A 13,504-nucleotide genomic window follows, 5' to 3' on the forward strand; every position below is an offset into this window, starting at 1 on the left:
GTTTGTTTGTTTGTTTGTTTGATTTATTAACGTCCTATTAACAGCTATGGTCATGTAAGGACGGCCTCCCATGTATGCGGTGTGTTGCGTGCATGTTGTGCGAGGTGAGTGGACTGGGAGACTGCGGTATGTTCGTGTTGTGTCTTCTTGTATAGTGGAACTGTTGCCCTTTTTATAGTGCTATATCACTGAAGCATGCCGCCGAAGACACCAAGCAACACACCCCACCCGGTCACATTATACTGACAACGGGCGAACCAGTCGTCCCACTCCCTGTATGCTGAACGCTAAGCAGGAGCAGAAACTACCACTTTTATAGACTTTGGTGTGTCTCGGCCAGGGGACAGAACCCAGAGCCTTCCTCACAGGGGCGAACGCTCAACTCAAGGCCAAAAGTGAGGCGGTGCCAAGGGAGGCATAAGGAAAGATCAAGTCAGTTAGGAAGAAGAGAAAAGATAAGATCCTAAATTTAGTCGCCTTTTACGATCATGCAATAGGGGCAGCAGGTACAATTCTAACGCCCTACCTGCAGGGATTGTGACCAAATTTGGCCACAAACATCCTTTGGAGAAGGGGAACAGAACTTGTATAAATTTTGGCTCTGACCCCCCGGGGGCAGGAGGGGCGGGGCCCAATAGGGGAAATAAAGGTAAATCCTATAAATCGCTACTAGTCATAGAATTCTGCATGGATTGTAACCAAATTTAGCCACAAACATTCTTTGGGGAAGGGGAACAGAACTTGTATAAATTTTGGCTCTGACCCCCCAGGGGCAGGAGGGGCGGGGCCCAATAGGGGAAATAAAGGTAAATCCTATAAATCGCTACTTGACCTAGAGTTCTGCATGGATTGTGACCAAATTTGGCCACAAACATCCTTGGGAGAAGGTGAACAGAACTTGTATAAATTTTGGCTCTGACCCCCTGGGGGCAGGAGGGGCGGGGCCCAATAGGGGAAATAAAGGTAAATCCTATAAATCGCTACTAGTCATAGAGTTCTGCAATGATTATAACCAAATTTGGCCACAAACATCCTTGGGGGAAGGGGAACAGAGCTTGTATAAATTTTGGCTCTGACCCCCAGGGGGCAGGAATGGTGGGGCCCAATAGGGGAATTAGAGGTAAATATTCAAATTTCTAGAGAAAATAAACAATGAACCTGTATCCAGAATATTACTTGGCATTACAAACCAGGTGAGCGATACAGGCCCTCTGGGCCTCTTGTTATCAAAAAGCAGCGTCATAATTTTTAGCTCACCTGGCCCGAAGGGCCGGTGAGCTTATGTCATGGCGCGGCGTCCGTCGTCCGTCCGTCCGTCCATCAACATTTCCTTTAAATCACTACTAGTCATAGAGTTCTGCATGGATTGTAACCAAATTTGACCACAAGCATCCTTGGGGGAGGGGGAACAGAACTTGAATAAATTTTGGCTCTAACCCCCCGGGGGCAGGAGGGGCGGGGCCCAATAGGGGAAATAGAGGTAAATCCTTTAAATCGCTACTTGTCCTAGAGTTCTGCATGGATTGTAACCAAAATTAGCCACAAATATCCTTGGGGGAGGGGGAACAGAACTTTTATAAATTTTGGCTCTGACCCCCTGGGGGCAGGAGGGGTGAGGCCCAATAGGGAAAATAGAGGTAAATTCATTAAATCGCTACTTGTCCTAGAGTTCTGCATAGATTGTAACCAAAATTAGCCACAAACATCCTTGGGGGAAGGGGAACAGAACTTGTATAAATTTTGGCTCTGATCCCCCGGGGGCAGGAGGGGTGGGGCCCAATAGGGGAAATAGAGGTAAATCCTTTAAATCGCTACTAGTCATAGAGTTCTGAATGGAATGTTACCAAATTTGGCCACAAACATCCTTGGTGGAAGGGGATCAGAACTTGTATAAATTTTGCCTCTGGTCCCCTGGGGGCAGGAGGGGCGAGGCCCAATAGGGAAAATAGAGGTAAATTCATTAAATCGCTACTTGTCCTAGAGTTCTGCATAGATTGTAACCAAAATTAGCCACAAACATCCTTGGGGGAAGGGGAACAGAACTTGTATACATTTTGGCTCTGATCCCCCGGGGGCAGGAGGGGTGGGGCCCAATAGGGGAAATAGAGGTAAATCCTTTAAATCGCTACTAGTCATAGAGTTCTACATGAATTGTAACCAAATTTGGCCACAAACATCCTTTTTGGAAGCGGAACATAACTTGTATAAATTTTGGCTCTGACCCCCCGGGGCAGGAGGGGCGGAGCCCAATATGGGAAATAGAGGTAAATCCTTTAAATCGCTTCTTGTCATAGAGTTCTGCACATGTTGTAACCAAATTTGGCCACAAACATCCTTGGGGGAAGGGAAACAGAACTTGTATAAATTTTGGCTCTGATCCCCCGGGGACAGGAGGGGCGGGGCCCAATAGGGGAAATAGAGGTAAATCCTTTAAATCGCTACTTGTCATAGAGATCTGCACGTATTGTAACCAAATTTGGCCACAAACACCCTGGGTGGAAGGGGAACAGAACTTGTATAAATTTTTTCTCTGACACCCTGGGGGCAGGAGAGGTGGGCCCAATAGAGGAAATAGAGGTAAATCCTTTAAATCGCTACTAGTCATAGATTTCTGCATGGAATGTAACCAAATTTGGCCACAAACATCCTTGGGGGAAGGGGAACAGAACTTGTATAAATTTGGCTCTGGCCCCCCGGGGGCAGGACGGGTGTGGCCCAATAGGGGAAATAAAGGTAAAACATATAAATCGCTACTTGTCCTAGAGTTTTGCTTGGATTGTGACCAAATTTGGCCATAAACATCTTTGGGGGAAGGAGAACAGAACTTTGGCTCTGACCCGCTGGGGGCAGGAGGGGTGGGGCCCAATAGGGGACTTAGAGGTTAATATTAACATTCCTTCAGAAAAGAAACAATGAACCTGTATTCAGAACATTACTTGGCATTACAAACCAGGTGAGCGATACAGGCCCTCTGGGCCTCTTGTTTCTGGATGCAATTAATTATTGCTTTATATTAGTAAAATTAGAAGCTCAAACTTTTCAACAGTGGTAATGGTGTTAAGTAGGTAACTTTTGTAACTGAAGAAAAATACTAAATCATCTGCTCTTGTTAGCTCACCTGGCCCGAAGGGCCGGTGAGCTTATGTCATGGCGCGGCGTCCGTCGTCCGTCGGCGTCCGTCATCCGTCTGTCCGTCAACATTTCCTTTAAATCGCTACTAGTCATAGAGTTCTGCATGGATTGTAACCAAATTTGGCCACAAACATCCTTGGGGGAAGGGGAACAGAACTTGTATAAATTTTGGCTCTGACCCCCCGGGGGCAGGAGGGGCGGGGCCCAATAGGGGAAATAGAGGTAAATCCTATAAATCGCTACTTGTCCTAGAGTTCTGCATGGATTGTAACCAAATTTGGCCTCAAATATCCTTGGGGGAAGGGGAACAGAACTTGTATAAATTTTGGCTCTGACCCCCCGGGGGCAGGAGGGGCGGGGCCCAATAGGGGAAATAGAGGTAAATCCTATAAATCGCTACTTGTCCTAGAGTTCTGCATGGATTGTAACCAAATTTGGCCACAAACATCCTTGGGGGAAGGGGAACAGAACTTGTATAAATTTTGGGTCTGACCCCCCGGGGGCAGGAGGGGCGGGGCCCAATAGGGGAAATAGAGGTAAATCCTATAAATCGCTACTTGTCCTAGAGTTCTGCATGGATTGTAACCAAAATTAGCCACAAACATCCTTGGGGGAAGGGGAACAGAACCTGTATAAAATTTGGCTCTGGTCCCCCGGGGGCAGGAGGGGCGGGGCCCAATAGGGGAAACAGAGGTAAATCCTTTAAATCGCTACTAGTCATAGAGTTCTGCATGGATTGTAACCAAATTTGGCCACAAACATCCTTTGGGGAAGGGGAATAGAACTTGTATAAATTTTGGCTCTGACCCCCCGGGGGCAGGAGGGGCGGGGCCCAATAGGGGAAATAGAGGTAAATCCTATAAATTGCTACTTGTCCTAGAGTTCTGCTGGATTGTAACAAAATTTGGCCACAAACATCCTTGGGGGAAGGGGAATTAATTTTGGCTCTGGCCCCCTGGGGGCAGGAGGGGCGGGGCCCAATAGGGGAAACAGAGGTAAATCCTTTAAATCGCTACTAGTCATAGAGTTCTGAATGGATTGTAACCAAATTTGGTCACAAATATCCTTGGGGGAAGGGGAACAGAACTTGTATAAAATTTGGCTCTGGTCCCCCGGGGGCAGGAGGGGCTGGGCCCAATAGGGGAAACAGAGGTAAATCCTTTAAATCGCTACTTGTCATAGAGTTCTACATGAATTGTAACCAAATTTGGCCACAAACGTCCTTGGGGGAAGGAAAACAGAACTTGTATAAATTTTGGCTCTGACCCCCCGGGGGCGGGAGGGCGGGGCCCAATAGGGGAAATAGAGGTAAATCCTTTAAATCACTACTAGTCATAGAGTTCTACATGGATTGTAACCAAATTTGGCCACAAACATCCTTGGGGGAAGAGGAAGAGAACTTGTATAAATTTTGGCTCTGGCCCCCCGGGGCTGGAGGGGTGGGGCCCAATAGGGGAAATAGAGGTAAATCCTTTAAATCGCTACTAGTCATAGAGTTCTGCATGGAATGTAACCGAATTTGGCCAGAATTATCTTTGGGAGAATAAGAACTGAGTTTGTATAAATTTTGGCTCTGGTCCCGGGGGCAGGAGTGGTGGGGCCCAATAGGGGAATTATAGGTAAATCCTATAAATCGGTACTTGTCCTAGAGTTCTGCATGGATTGTAACCAAATTTGGCCATGAACATCCTTGAGGGAAGGGGAACAGAACATGTATAGATTTTGGCTCTGATACCCCGGGGGCAGGAGAGGTGGGGCCCAATAGAGGAAGTAGAGGTAAATCCTTTAAATCACTACTAGTCATAGAGTTCTGCATGGAATGTAAACAAATTTGGCCACAAACATCCTTTTTGGAAGGGGAACAGATCTTGTGTAAATTGTGTCTCTGGCCCTCTGGGGGCAGGACGAGTGGGGCCCAAAAGGGGAAATAACGGTAAATCCTATAAATCGCTACTTGTCCTAGAGTTTTGCTTGGATTGTGACCAAATTTGGCCATAAACATCCTTGGGGGAAGGGGAACAGAACTTGTATAAATTTTGGCTCTTACCCCCTGGGGCCCAATAGGGGATTTAGAGGTTAATATTAAAATTCCTTCAGAAAAGAAACAATGAACCTGTATTCAGAACATTACTTGGCATTACAAACCAGGTGAGCGATACAGGCCCTCTGGGCCTCTTGTTTTTGATAGTGAAAAAATACCATTTGTCAGCGGTGGAGCATCTTTGATTAGTTAATGTTTATTACCATGAACTCCACAGAGACGACCAATGTTAGTCATTGTTACCTTGACAGATCTCATGAATATTCATTTGGGACAAATCTAATTAATATTCATCATTGTGACTTTAATACTTCTCACCATTATTCTTTATTGTGACCTTGGCATCTCACCAATATTCGTTATTGTGACCTTGGCATCTCACCAATATTCGTTATTGTGACCTTGGCATCTCACCAATATTCGTAATATTGTGACCTTGACAGATATCACCAATATTCGTTATTGTGACCTTGACAGATCTCACCAATAATCGTTATTGTGACCTTGACATATTTCACCAATATTCGTTATTGTGACCTTGACAGACCTCACCAATATTCGTTACTGTGACCTTGACAGATATCACCAATATTCGTTATTGTGACCTTGACAGATATCACCAATATTCGTTATTGTGACCTTGACAGATATCACCAATATTCGTTATTGTGACCTTGGCAGATCTCACCAATATTCATTATTGTGACCTTGACAAATCTCGCCAATACATGTATTCGTTATTGTGACCTTGACAGATTTCACCAATATTCATTATTGTGACCTTGGCAGATCTCACCAATATTCGTTATTGTGACCTTGACAGATGTGACTTCACACAAACATTTTTCGTTCATTATGGTCTTAATAGGGCTCATTAATATTCTTGGTGACCTCTTCTTTTCTCGGGTTGACAAAGATTTGACGAGTTTAAGCTTTCTGTTACATGTGACGGCAATGAATTATTTTAACACAGACTTGTTTGCATCATAACACTCTAAATACCTGATATGTGATAATGTAGTATGACGATCAGTTTGGTTTAAGATTCTGGTGCTAATTATTGGCCAGGCGTATAATGAGAAAACCGGTGTTTTTCTTGTCCAACAATGTAGGTTCCTCTGCACCTGACACAAAACCGCTCTATATACTTCAGGAATTCTTAGGTCACCTGAGACGAAGTCTCAACTGACCTATTCTAATCGCCTTTTGTCCGTCGTCGTGCGTCGTATGTCCGTAAACAATTTACGTTTTCAACTTCTTCTCCAAAACTGCTGAAGCGATTTCAATGAAATTTTGCACAAACCTTCTAAGCCATAAGGCCAATCAAAATTGTGAATAATATGGTCCCCACCTCCCAGGGAGCTATGGGCGGGGGCCAAAAGGGGTAAAATTGACTAAAATTTCAAAAATCTTCTCCACTCACAGATGTGATGGAATTAAATACTCTTCATAGATAGAAAGGTCCTAAGGTCCTTTACAAAAATTGTGAATTATATGACCCTGGGGTTTCAGGTTTTCCACCTGGGGAGGGGGTTAACTTTACTATAGTTTATATAGGGAAAACACATTTTTGAGTATCATTTGATCATTTGTAATAGGAAATGAGTCAAATATTGTCAGAATTATCAGTATGAGATGGCTATTGAATCCTATTAACCAATTTTCCTTGACTGGCCCCCAGGGGCCTTAGGGGCGGGGTCAAAAAGGGTCAAATAGGCTATAACTTCAAAAATCTTCTACTGAAATTCTGGAAATGGTAGAATCACATACTCTTCGTAGATGGAAAGGTCTTGAGGTCCTTTACAAAAATTGTGAATTATATGACCCTGGGGTCTCACATTTCCCCCTGGGGAGGGGGTCAAGTTTACTACAGTTTATATAGGGAAAACACATTTATGGGCAATTTTTGCTCAATTTTCACAGGAAATGAGTCAAACTTGTTTAGATTTATTAGCCTGAGATAGCATTTTAATATCATATCTATATTAGTTCTTGTCCACCCCCAGGGGTCAGAGGGGCGGGGCCAAAACGGGTCAAATAGGCTAAAACTTCAAAAATCTTCTTCTGAAATTCTGGAACTGGTAGAATCAAATACTCTGCATAGATGGAAAGGTCTTTACAAAAATTGTGAATAATATCACCCTGGGGTCTCGTGTTTCCCTCTGGGGAGGGGTCAAGTTTACTTAAGTTTATATAGGAAAAACATATTTATGAACATTATTTGCCTATTTTTCATAGGAAATTAGTCAAACTGGGTTAGAATTATTAGTCTGAAATAGCATTTTAACATCATATCCATAATGGTCATGGCTGACCCCCAGGGGCCAGAGGGGCGGAGTCAAAATGGAAATTTCAAAAATCTTCTTTTTGAATTCACAGATGGAACCAGATACTCTTGATAGATTGGAAGGTCTTAAGGCCCTTTACAAAAATATGTGAATTTCATGGCCCTGGGATCTCAGATAGATTTTCTCCTGGGGAGGGGGTCAAATTTACTATAGTTTATATAGGAAAAACACATTTAGGAACATTATTTGCTTAGTTTTCATGGGAAATTAGTCAATCTGGGTTAGAATTATTAGCCTGAGATAACATTTTAACATCATATCCATATTGGTCCTGGCCGACCCCCAGGGGCCAGAGGGGTGGGGCCAAAAGGGGTCAAAATGGATAAAATTTCTATATCTTAACTCAGGTGATCGTTAAGGCCCATGGGCCTCTTGTATTTATTAAACTTAACAATCAGATGTAAGCAATTGGTTTAAAAAAATGTATAAGGATACATTAGTTTCAGAACAGTTTGGTCAATTGTCACAGTGAAAATGTAATAGTGAAAAACAATATAAAGAAACAATATCAATAATTGAGTTGTTCACATTCCTGGGGAGGGATGATAAACTTGTGGATTCATTAAAGATGCTTCACCGCCGACAGAGCATAAACGATATTCATCATTTAGAAGAACATTAACTGATGTTAAAGCGTGTATATATGTATATTTTAGATAAAAAATATATATGAAATTATTGATATTGCTTTTGGTACATGCGCAATCGGTACTTCGGGATGCAATTCATTATTAGCAAATTTGCGTTCGTTGCAATGAAGTTTACAGGATCATTAATATCTGATAATAACTGTCAACCATAGCGATGTTTCATCGTATCAACCATAGCGATGTTTCATCATTGTTCCATCGTATCAACCATAGTGATGTTTTCCCGTATCAACCATAGTGATGTTTTCCCGTATCAACCATAGTGATGTTTTCCCGTATCAACCATAGTGATGTTTTCCCGTATCAACCATAGCGATGTTCCATCATATCAACAACAGCGATTCCATCGTATCAACCATAACGATGTTTCATCGTATCAACAACATCGATATTCCATCGTATCAACCATAGCGATGTTTCATCGTATCAACCATAGCGATGTTTCATCGTATCAACCATAGCGATGTTCCATCATATCAACCATAGCGACGTTTCATCGTATCAACTATAGTGATGTTCCATCATATCAACCATAGCTATGTTCTATCATTTCAACCATAGCGATGTTCCATCGTATCAGCCATAGCGATGTTTTCCCGTATCAACCATAGCGATGTTCCATCATATTAACAGCAGCGATATTCCATCGTATCAACCATAGCGATGTTTCATCATATCAACCATAGCGATGTTTCATCATATCAACCATAGCGATGTTCCATCATATCAACCATAGCGATGTTTCATCATATCAACCATAGCGATGTTCCATCATATCAACCATAGCGATGTTCCATCATATCAACCATAGCGATGTTTCATCATATCAACCATAGCGATGTTCCATCATATCAACCATAGCGATGTTTCATCATATCAACCATAGCGATGTTCCATCGTATCAACCATAGTGACGTTCGGTCAAATCAATAGCGAAACATATTTATTGGTCAGTTGTAGCATGGGAGGTCTGCGTAATGCATTAATATAATGCATATATATATATAATATATGATTCCGCCTGAAGACGCCTGTAAAGGCAGAAAGGCCTTGAATTTCATTTTGATTTACATGTGTACTATTATATAAGGAATGAACATTGTTTTGATTGCATTAAAATTGATATGAACAAAATTGATATATACGACATATTCTACATGCAGCGCGTTAGGTGTGACTAGTTTATTAAAATGCACAGAAAACCACATAAATGATTATTGGTGCACGAAAAGCAATACCGCCGCTCTAAAACAAAATAAATGCTTTTGGAAGAGAACGCTGAAATCTGCTTTGGAGATTTGAAGTACGCATAGCAGCCTGTAGTTTATCAGATTAAAATCCGAGAAGTAATAAGTAGGCCCGATCGGCAGCCATTAGCTGTTCTTTGATGGATATCGATCTACACCGACCGTAAGCTGTGTTATAGTGGGATGAAGTCCCCATGTCGGTATATTATATACCCAAATTTAGGAAGAAAACCACTGACAACGTTGTGTTGTGGTTAGAAGTGGAACACCTTACCCACCCTGCCACCAAGATATAGCGTTCGAAATAGTCTACCAAAGAGCTAAATACCAGAGAATGGAAGGGAAATAAACATGTAACCTGTCTATAGAGACCAAGCAAGGGACAGAGCTTTGTAGCCAGGTGGTCTCTATACACGGGTCATTGTTTTGAAATTGGTCATTTAGGACCCGATTAGAGTGTTCTTATTAACAAGATGGTCATTATACAGAGGTGGTGTTATTAACCAGATGGTCTTTATACAGAGGTGGTCTTATTAACCAGATGGTCTTTATACAGAGGTGGTCACTAAGACAGGTTTTATGGTATACATACATGTATTAATATTAAAATAAATGTAATGGCAAAGAAGGAAAATAAACAAAATGTACATAGTTGCCCTGGTCTCCAATAGCTACAGTACAACCCGTCATAGCGACCACCTTTATACACGTTTTTGGAGTCCCAAACGGTAATTGGTTTAGTTAAAGCCCTATCCACAACTAGGGTCGTGTAAGGAAGTGCCGTGTAGGGGATGGTGGACGGAAGGGAGCCAGAATACCAGAGAAAAAACACCAACTTGTTATCAATTGATGACAACTATCCCACATGAGAGTCAAACCCACGACCCAGAGGTGGAGGCCTAGTGGGTAATATGTCGGGACATCTTCATCACGCGGCCATCACGGCTCCAAATAACCAATTTCAGCCGAGTTTTACCTGTGTGTAAAGATAACCTGGCCATAATGGCCATTCTTTGTCTCGTTGTCATTAATACAAGCATTTTCAAATGTATAATTTCCATTCTATAAAGCATTAAAAGGGCAATTGTGTAGGGATGCAGGTATAAATTATGTATAAGACGTACCCCCTTTCAGCTAGTTTATAAATCATTGATACTTGTGTTCTAATAGATTTTTTTAATCATTCTGCCTAATCCTCTAGTTTGTTATGAGATAAGTTTCAGGAAGGTTATCACTCCCATTCGGGCCCCATGGACATCTTGATGCAAGGAGTCGTACAAACCACTCGTGTGGTATAAAAGGTCGCTGTAAAACATCTTTGGGATTTTTGCTGATACCAGAACATATAGTTCTGTATATATATAATGTACCTTCATAATTAACGACTGTTGTATCGATTTTTAGGCTACAGTAACCATGGTGATTCCATTCAAAGCTGTTAATCTCTTCATTTGACTTTCAACATGTCATCATAATATCAGTGAATATTTTACATATGTATCCAATCTGGATTTCGTAGATATTTATTTCTGTACATGCGAAAAAAACCATTACTAAAGTATCAAAAACGAAGAAAGGGTGTGGACCGATTAAATACCTACATAAAGTATGCCCGTTATATGAGTTCCCTTTTAACCTGAAAATAACACTTCTAACACCATAAGAATGATGTTCAGTGTAGTGGACTAATGATTGTAAAAAGACAACGTTTTTGTGAACTTGCATAAAAAAGAACATGTTTGAACACTTGCGTATAGTGTCATTTTCTAGAAAGGTGAATCTCTCTTTGCCTACAAGAATATCTCGTTTATTTAAACATAACAACAAACCATGGGTGTTTAGCACGCTGGTAAGTCAAAGACCCACTATAGACTGAAATATAGAGAAAAGAACCTTGTTGTGACGCAAGGTATACTGTCCATTTGCTCCTAATTGACTGGTCTGCCACATAGTTTACAAGCTTGGCCGTCTGTCATTCCCCACGTTGCCTATTTAGATGGAGTCGGCAATATTGTAGAAAAACTTGGATATTTTCCCTCTTTCTGGTTCGATTTCCCTTACTTTTTACCGGTGGTCACTCCAAGACATATACCCACAGATACTGTTCTTGCTATGTCTCCGTGTTGAAGATTTGTGTTCTAGTCTCTTTCATAGTCTGACCATTTATGTCCTGTGCTGGTGTTTACCCTTGACCCTCTCACCTTGACATCCCGTCTGTTCCTCCGCATCAGTAACTGTCCTACCTTAGGTACATTGAACATCTCCATCAGTGATGTTATAGGAACTTACAGCTTAGGTCCACAACTGTTACTCCCAGTCCTTTGTTGCCGAAGCTTTGTTGGACGGAGAAATATCTCCTAGGATACATGCTTGCCAGTTGTTTTAATGCGTCGACAGCTAATCATTGGTACGTCATAGACTAACAAAGGCCAAAGAACCCTCAGTAATATATGTTGGTATAGTCAGGTCGTGTGTTTTCCTGGTAAGCCACTCCTGTGTCTATCCGTTTCTTAAGCTGCCTCTGTGTGTCGCTAACGTTGCCTGTGTCGGTGAGTGAGCATTTCCCTGGGCATTTACTGTCTTCTCAGAAACTATTGGACTGGTTTCCTCTGCAGTATTGAACGTTTCGTCCTTGATCTTTTCCTTCTCCTGTACTAGGCTTCTTGACTAAAATGGTCTGATCTACTGACCCAAACGAGGATATCTTCAATTTCCAGAAGACTCCATCTTGCCTCGATAACTGTCTGTTTGATTATGGCCATGTAAACTATAAATGTCCTTACTGGGGGCTGTCTAACTCCAGGTCTCATCCATGGTCCCCTTCTCATTTTCTCCACTGCTTTCACCACTAAATTCGTGACTACAGAAAACGGAATCACTGACACCGTGCAGCCAGTGACTATCCCGACCTCTAAACGTTGCCACGAGGTTATGTAGACCTTGACTTAGCTGTAGCTAGTTATAGTAGCTTTCCAGCACATATCGTATTTTCTCCGGCACATAATACTATTCCAATTTAAGCTTGACCAGCTTCCGTGGCATGGGAGCGTGCGCATTCCCTTGGTCTAGCTAAATGATAGCAGCTCCCCAACCCCTTCTTCATTTCCATTGCTTCTCTGATGAACTGCAGCTCCCCCAACCCCTTCTTCATTTCCATTGCTTCTCTGATTAACTGCGTCAGGACGCTGCTATGTTCCACGCATCCTGACACACCTAGAACCCATTCTTCCTACACAGAGATGTCGATATAGTCTTTGCTAATATATCAGATATATTTTTGATGTCCAGTTTAAGGATATTGTCAGGAACTGCTGGAGTGTCTCAGATTATTCTTCTTTTGGTGTAAAGCATCCCTCTGCCTGGTGCCAACAGTAAGCCAGGTTTCCTCTTCTTCAGATTTCCACCTGGTTTCTCCAATTATCAAGTCGTATAAGTACTGCTTTTTCATCCACAAAATACATGTTTCAACACGGCACGTCCTTTCATCATCGTTTGCATACGTAACCAAGCATTTGAATGAATCTAAGCCTATATCCTCTCAACCGCCTTCGTTTAACTTTGTTTAGCTTTCTCTCATTGTTGATATGTGCCATTGTCGTGGTCTAAATCCTCCCCGCGTTGACTAAATATTCCACACAGACACAAGCCAAAAGACTAGAGTATAACAGCAGTAGTAAAACATCTTGAAACACGGGAGACTGAGAATTCAAGCCAAAGGAAAGAAAAGAAACAGGCACACTTCGTAACAACTTTATGCTACTGACCATATGCTTTGTGCTGCTGACCATATGCTTTATGCTACTTGCCTTACTGTTGATTGAAGACTTACTGCAATGTTCCTACCAGTGTCTTTAACATTGACTAGCGACCCCTCATAATGTCGTAACTTAGTGACATGAGGCACTAGAGTGTGCAGTATGCTTTCCCAACACCACTAGTATGGAGTAAAAAAGACTTGAAGACACTCACTGATCTCACTAGTTGGCTTTTTGTTTTACATTTTTCGAATCAGTTACTAGTGCTTACTATTTTATCCGGATGGGCCATGCACACCACTATCGCATCTTCGCGATCGGGTAGAAGGCG

Source organism: Argopecten irradians, chromosome 10 (assembly GCF_041381155.1).
Source record: "Argopecten irradians isolate NY chromosome 10, Ai_NY, whole genome shotgun sequence".
NCBI classification, from domain to species: Eukaryota; Metazoa; Mollusca; class Bivalvia; order Pectinida; family Pectinidae; genus Argopecten; species Argopecten irradians.